This window comes from Littorina saxatilis, linkage group LG3 (genome assembly GCF_037325665.1).
Source record: "Littorina saxatilis isolate snail1 linkage group LG3, US_GU_Lsax_2.0, whole genome shotgun sequence".
Classification (NCBI taxonomy): Eukaryota; Metazoa; Mollusca; class Gastropoda; order Littorinimorpha; family Littorinidae; genus Littorina; species Littorina saxatilis.
This window is the reverse complement of record NC_090247.1, coordinates 57,215,852-57,223,788: the sequence shown is the minus strand read 5'-3', so window position 1 is coordinate 57,223,788 and position 7,937 is coordinate 57,215,852.

Here is a 7,937-nt window from a genome sequence, read left to right as displayed (position 1 = left end):
AATGTACATTTTAAACACACACACATACACACGCACGCACGCACGCACAAATAGACACACACACACACACACTATCCCACACGCCCACACACACACACACACACACCCCACCCCCTCACTCACAAACACGCACACACACACACACAAACACACACACACACTGACACACACACGCACACACTGACACACACACACAAACACACGCACACACACACACACACACACACACACACACACATAAATCATTAAAACAGATAGGCCTACCATGTGTACTAGAGATCGGCTTCCGGAGAAGGAAGTAGGCTAGTGGCCGTTTGTTTATTATCAGAAATGGGGTTTAACGGGGACCTTTTAGTTACGTGTTTGATAATCATTTCCCGGAAACGCTCTTTCGGTTTCGGGTTTTTCTTGGGTCAGACTGCATTCCCCGTTACAGGCAGCACAGGAAACTCTAATCTCCATGTTGAAAGTAGCAATTGATTAATATTATGACCTTGGGCCAGTGAAAAGGCCATCGCAAACCATGTCTTTGTTTCAGTTCGACGAGAACATTATTTGAAGCGCAACAATAAACTAAAGAAATTAATCAAAAACAGAAGAAGAAAAACATTGACCTTAATAGGATCAAGAGAATCCTCCCCGTGGCCGTGTTGACAGAGAGAGAGAGAGAGAGAGAGAGAGAGAGGGGGGGAGAGGGAGAGAGAGAGAGAGGGGAGAGGGAGAGAGAGAGAGAGAGAGGGGGGGCGAGAGAGAGAGGGAGAGAGAGGGAGAGAGAGAGAGAGTATTCACTAAAAGAGAGGGGAAGATAAAAAAAAATAATCAACGGCAGCAATCGACGCATGAAGAAAATCCGCTTGTGCTTAGATAACGGAGTGCAAAAAAAAAAAAAAAAAAAAAAAAGAGAGAGAAACTGAAACTGAAACTGAACTTTATTACAAAAGGGTAGAGGTTTTAGGCAAAGCCTAATCTTACAACCTGTCCCTTACACAAACACTTAATACAGACGCACATAATATAGATAGTAAAATTGACAAGGTTATTGTTACTTACAGACGTACATAATGTAAATAGTAATAAGAAAAGGGTTATGGTTTTGTATACACATTCAAAAATGGGAAAAACAATATAGTGTGGAAATTGCAGCATAGTTGCAATAATGCATTGCATATAAACATCCAAAACAACTAATAACAAAAGGGAGAAAACAAATGTGGGGAGGACTTGTCCCAATCATTCGCATGTATATCATTATCAATACATACACATAAAGAACAAATCAAAATACAAACATAACTTGACTAAATGTAAAAAGCACTAAAATATCAGACATGAAAAGTGTTCTATTTACCCATTAAGCGGGAATGAAACTGGCGCCCAAACGTTTTCACAGAAGAGGCATTTCGGAGGGGTAGGGGTATGGAATTCCATAGAGATGCTCCTGAGAAGGCTAAACTTGACTTATACAAGTCTAGACGAGGGATGGGGGGAATCAGGTTCTGGGACCCATATCTTTTTGTGGCATGTCTGAAATGTGATTTTAAATATCCAGGAACATTATTGTTAATTACTTTGTACATAAAGACAGCCTTGTTTAGCGTCAACTGATCTTTCAAGGGAAGGAAATTAAGGAGCTTTAATTTATCATCTGTTGGCTTATTTGACTCATGCAGAATTAGTTTTGCAGCACGGCGATGAAGAGAATTGAGTCGTTTGAGATGAACATCACTGCAGTTATCCCAAAGTGTTGAAGCAAAGTTGATATGGGGCATTATGTGAGCGTAATAAAACAACTTGAGTGCTTCCACATCGGCATAATGTCTTAATTTAGACAATAAGTACAAATTTTTAGATACTAATTTGCAAATTTTACTCAAGTGAGTTTGCCATTTCAATTCTTGATCAACGGTAACCCCTAATAATTTATGCTCTTTAACTTGTTGCACTTGAGTTGAATCAATTGACAGTTGAAGTTGTAAGGGTTTTAATTGGTGTTTTTGTCTAGTTGTAATCACCATACTTTTCGTCTTAACAGGGTGAATAACCATTGCATTAGTGGTGCACCATTCTGTCATCTCACCTATACTTTTTTGAAGAGATTGGTTGACGGCTACCAAAGACTTCTGACTGGTGTGGATTGATGAATCATCCGCAAAGAACTCACATCTTACTTTCTCATCTGACACATGAAGAGGTAAATCATTTATATAAATACAGAACAATATAGGTCCTAATACAGACCCTTGAGGCACACCACTTTTGACAAAATCATTCGACGAAGTTTTACAGTTGATGAATACATATTGTGTCCGTTTTGAAAGATATGATTCGAAGAAGGCACAAGCAGAGTCATCTTTTAAGTAGCATTGTAATTTCTTTAATAATAAGGAGTGGTCTACAAGGTCAAAGGCTTTTTTAAAGTCCAGGAATAACGCTCCTGTTACTTCGGACTCATTAATAGCTGATAACCAAGTTTCACATAAAGAGCTGAGAGCAGTGTGGCATGAATGCTTAGAGCGAAATCCAGACTGAAATGGATGAAACAAATTCATTCGTTCCATATATTCCAGTAAATATTTCTGAATATGCTTCTCCAAAGGCTTAGATAAAACAGGTAAGAGGGAAATTGGTCGAAAGTTGTTAGGGTCCGTAAGATCCTTGCTTTTTGGGAGTGGCACTACCTTGGCACATTTTAAAATAGAGGGAAAAACGTTTTGTTGTATGCCAAGGTTGTAGACATAAGTCAGTGAATCAATTATGTATGGTAAAGCAAGTTTGAGCAACCGGACAGGAATCTTATCGGGACCCATTGACTTTTTATTCGCCAGAGAGAGAGAGAGAGAGAGAGAGAGAGAGAGAGAGAGAGAGAGAGAGAGAGAGAGAGAGAGAGAGAGAGAGAGAGAGAGAGAGAGAGAGAGAGAGACAATGACAATGACAATGACAATTCTTTATTTTACGAGGGTAACAGAATAAGCATAGGTATACTTTTTTGCATCTGGCCCTCGCCCTAAAGAGGGACTAAATCTACTAATGTATAATAACTACTACTACATAAATACATAATTAGTGAAATAGTATAAGTTTATGTACATAAGCGCATTATATAGAAACATTGTAGTTTATAAATGTTTATGACTAGGTGCAAAGCAAAAATTAGCAGATCAAATTAAAGTCTGAATACTATGCAATAGTACATCAACTCTGCAAGACAATGGATATTGTGCAGAACATCATAATTTCGTGAACAAAAACGATAAATCAAAAGTGAGTGTCTGTGTCCGAAAGGACATAACAATCAAAAACATACTATTTTCATTAAATGGGATATATATTTGTTTCTGAAAGAATCTGTGCTGGTAGCTTCCCTTAGGGCATTCGGAAGAGCGTTCCAGAGACGGCCACCTGAATAAATAGGCTAGACTTAAATAAGTCTATCCTGGGAAGAGGAGTGTTAAATTTCATAAGGTGGTGGGAATTCTTCAAAGAGAACTTTGAACAAATGGTTTGGGGTAAAGTTTCGGATACAATTTTATGCATAAGGATTCCTTTGTGAGAGTAGTGTGCTTTAGTAATACTACTTTTAGCGCTCTTTTATGTAATCTGCTAAGTCATTTTAAGGAATTTTCACTTGCTCAGTCCCATAGAGTGGATGCGTAATTGTGATGGGGTGCAGTAGTGAAGAAGAAGAAGTACGGGTGCTCAGGCCAGGAAGCATGGAATAGAAACGCCAAGTCAGGGGTTGTAGTAACGTGACTTTATTTCAACATCGGATACCAGAAGCAGTGTCAAGTTGACTAGTGGAGCACACAACAAAATACGTCCACTCTCTCTCGCGTCTTTCAGAGTTCTATCGATTCTCCCTCACACCCTAGCATGTACTATACATATTAATCAAACTTTAGCTAGAGTCACAAACATCCAATCAACATCCTAGTAACTATTAGCAACACAACATTCTAAGAGAATAAGCCATTCCATTGGTTAAAGACAAGAAGAAGGAGGGGGGGGGGTAAGGAATTAAGACCTTCCAACCGCAGCTGGCACGCTTCTCTTTCTAGGAGAGCGGCTTAAGTTCAAAGGATCTACCGGTGACTGGACATGTGCATCTCAAAATTTAACTTATAACAGATAATGGCATTAAACAAAACATAAAGCGATCGGCAACATGAACTACAAACACTAGACTGGAAAATAACAAAACTTTACTCTATAATTTGTGACTGGTCACCCTGTCACATAATCAATAACAGATTGAATATGAGCAATGAAGAATAACTTCCTGGTGTGGCAGTTCAGGAAGTGTTTAATTCTAGATAAGAGATACACTTTCTTTGACACCACTTTACTAAGTTGCTCTATGTGGGTTGACCAAGACAAGTTGTTATCAATATCAATACCTCTAAGAGAGAGAGAGAGAGAGAGAGAGAGAGAGAGAGAGAGAGAGAGAGAGAGAGAGAGAGAGAGAGAGAGAGAGAGAGAGAGAGAGAGAGAGAGAGAGAGAGCTCTTTCAATCAACAAAAGCCTGGATCTTTAATTGTTCGTACAGGCCTTAGAGGTCAAGACGAAGCGACTCCGATAATCCCAATTGCCGTTTTCTTCCCGCTATGCTTGAGATGTACACATTTTTAGCAGTGTTGTGTTTTATCGGTAGGCGCATGTGTATATATATATATTCATTTGCTTTTGTTGTTGACTTCGCTGTGCACGCATAGTTGTATATGCTTGTGATTTTAATATTTCATCCAACCAAACCTCCCGTCATTATCTTTTGTTTGTTTGTTGCTGTGAGGTGATTGTGTGCGCGCGCGCGAACTTGTGTGTGTGTGTGTGAGTGGGTGTAGGAGTGTGTTTTATGGCGAGTTTAACGTGTGTGAGTGCGCGAGTGCGTGCGTGTACGTACGTGTGTGTGCGTGCGTGAGTGTGTGTGTGTGTGTGTGTGTGTGTGTGTGTGTGTGTGTGTGTGTGTGTGTGTGGGTGTGTGTGTGTGTGTAATAAGCAATAGCACTTGAATTAGTTTGATTATGAGTAAAACAATTCGGAAGGTGCTTGGCGCGAATATCTCTCTCTCTCTTCTCTCTCTCTCTCTCTCTCTCTCTCTCTCTCTCTCTCTCTCTCTCTCTCTCTCTCTCTCTCTCTCTCTCTCTCTCGCTGTCTCTCTCTCTCTCTCTTTGTCTCTCTCTCTCTCGCTCTGTCTCTCTCTGTTTCTGTCTCTTTCTCTCTCTCTGCCTCGCCTGTAAACTTCGAAGAACAAACCCTTCATGAGGCGCCTTTGGTCTGAAACGTTTTCTTGGGGACATTATTATTATTATTATTGTGATCATTTTTATGCGCCTAATCTAGATATAGCCCTAGGCGCTTACATATTAATTTCTGCCGTTTCAATGTCGGTAAGTCTACCTTATCAAGTTACACGGATGTTTGAGTTGGGAGTAGTTATAGCACTCTTTCAACCCATCCATAGCTCCACAAATACCTGCCTGGGGAGTCCCAGTTTTTCAGAAACCCAGTTCCTTTCTAATTTCTGGAAAATAATCGCGTGGAGTTGTATATTATCACTGTTGAAAGAAACTATGACACACTTCATTTTTCAATTAGTCAAGTTTTGACTAAATGTTTTAACAATAGAGGTAATCGAGATAAGGGTCGTGGTGTATGCATGTGTGTGTGTGTGTGTGTGTGTGTGTGTGTGTGTGTGTGTGTGTACAGCGATTCAGAGAAAACTACCGGACCGATCTTTATGAAACTTTACATGAGAGTTTCTGAGTATTGTTTGTTTGTTCGTTCATGGGCTGAAACTCCCACGGCTTTTACGTGTATGACCGTTTTTACCCCGCCATTTAGGCAGCCATACGCCGCTTTCGGAGGAAGCATGCTGGGTATTTTCGTGTTTCTATAACCCACCGAACTCTGACATGGATCACAGGATCTTTTTCGTGCGCACTTGGTCTTGTGCTTGCGTGTACACACGGGGGTGTTCGGACACCGAGGAGAGTCTGCACACAAATTAAAGTTGACTCTGAGAAATAAATCTCTCGCCGAACAGTTTCTGAGTATGATATCCTCAGACTTTTTTTTCTTTTGTTTGATAAATGTCGTTGATGACGTCATATCCGGCTTTTTGTGAAAGTTGAGGCGGCACTGTCACGCTCTCATTTTCCAACCATTTTGTTGAAATTTTGGTCAAGCAATCGATGACGAAGGCCGGACTTTGGTATTGCATTTCAGCTTGGAAGCTTAAACCTTAATTGATGAGTTTACTCATTAAAGTTGTCACTAAAACCGATTTTTCTCAAACAGATTTAAAATTTATTGCATCTTATTCTTCATCAAATTCTGAATATAAAAATAATGTACATATGTCATGTTTACTCTTAAAACGTGAGCACAATTAACAAAAATAGGTTAATTAGTACTACGATTAAGATGTAAGAAATCGATCCATACATCATTTCATCTTGATCTGTATCATTTCCTGGTTTCAAAAACATATAGATATGTTATGTTGTATTCAAAACAAGCCCAAAAAGTTAACAAGTCGCGTTAAGCGATATAAAAACATTTAGTCAATCTGTAGGAATAAAACTAAAATATCAACACCAAAAAAACCAGTCACCGCCGAGACTACATTCAGATAGTAGTACAGTAATTCATTTGAGTTTTTAGCTTTAGGGGTTTTAACACACACACACACACACACACACACACACACACACACACACACACACACACACACACACACGAAACAACAACGACGACGACAACAACAACGACAACAACAACAACGACAACAACAACAACAACGTTTGGGTTAAATCATACAGTGAAATAGACGATGTTTTTGATGATAAGATAACATCACAGGCGATTTTCTTTGACGTGTCAAAAGCTTTCGACAGAGTTTGGCACAAGGGTTTGCTGAAAAAGTTATACGCTATTGGCATAAGGGGACAGTTGTATTTTTGGTTTGAGAATTATTTCAGGGAAAGAAAACAATGTGTTGTGGTAAAAGGTTGTAAGTCACAGTTTTTGCCGGTTTCTGCGGGTGTTCCCCAAGGGTCAGTATTAGGACCTCTCCTCTTTTTGGTTTAATATAAACGACATTGTTGACAATATTGAATCAGTGATTAAACTATTTGCAGATGATACCAGCATGTATTTAAGCCTCGATGACCCTTTCCGTAGAACTGAAATACTTAATTCTGATTTAGGTAAGATTGCAAATTGGGCCATTAAATGGAAAGTGAAATTTAATCAGTCAAAAACAGAGTTAATATCCTTTTCCGGTCAACGATGTATATACAGAAATTTCCCCTTGTTTTTGGCGATGTAGCCCTCATAGAAAAAGAAAGTCATAAACATTTAGGTGTTATTTTTCAAGATAATTGTAAATGGGCCTTACACATACAGTCTATTGTGGCAACTTGTCGAGTACTTGTGGCTTGTTTAAAATCTTATAAATATAGGCTCAGTCGAAGATCCCTAGAAGCAATGTATAAATCCTTTATTTTACCTCATTATATTTAGTCAAGTTTTGACTAAATATTTTAACATCGAGGGGGAATCGAAACGAGGGTCGTGGTGTATGTGTGTGTGTGTGTGCGTGTGTGTGTGTGTGTAGAGCGATTCAGACTCAACTACTGGACCGATCTTTATGAAATTTGACATGAGAGTTCCTGGGTATGAAATCCCCGAACGTTTTTTTCATTTTTTTGATAAATGTCTTTGATGACGTCATATCCGGCTTTTCGTGAAAGTTGAGGCGGCACTGTCACGCCCTCATTTTTCAACCAAATTGGTTCAAATTTTGGTCAAGTAATCTTCGAAGCCCGGGGTTCGGTATTGCATTTCAGCTTGGTGGCTTAAAAATTAATTAATGACTTTGGTCATTAAAAATCTGAAAATTGTAAAAAAAAATAAAAATTTATAAAACGATCCAAATT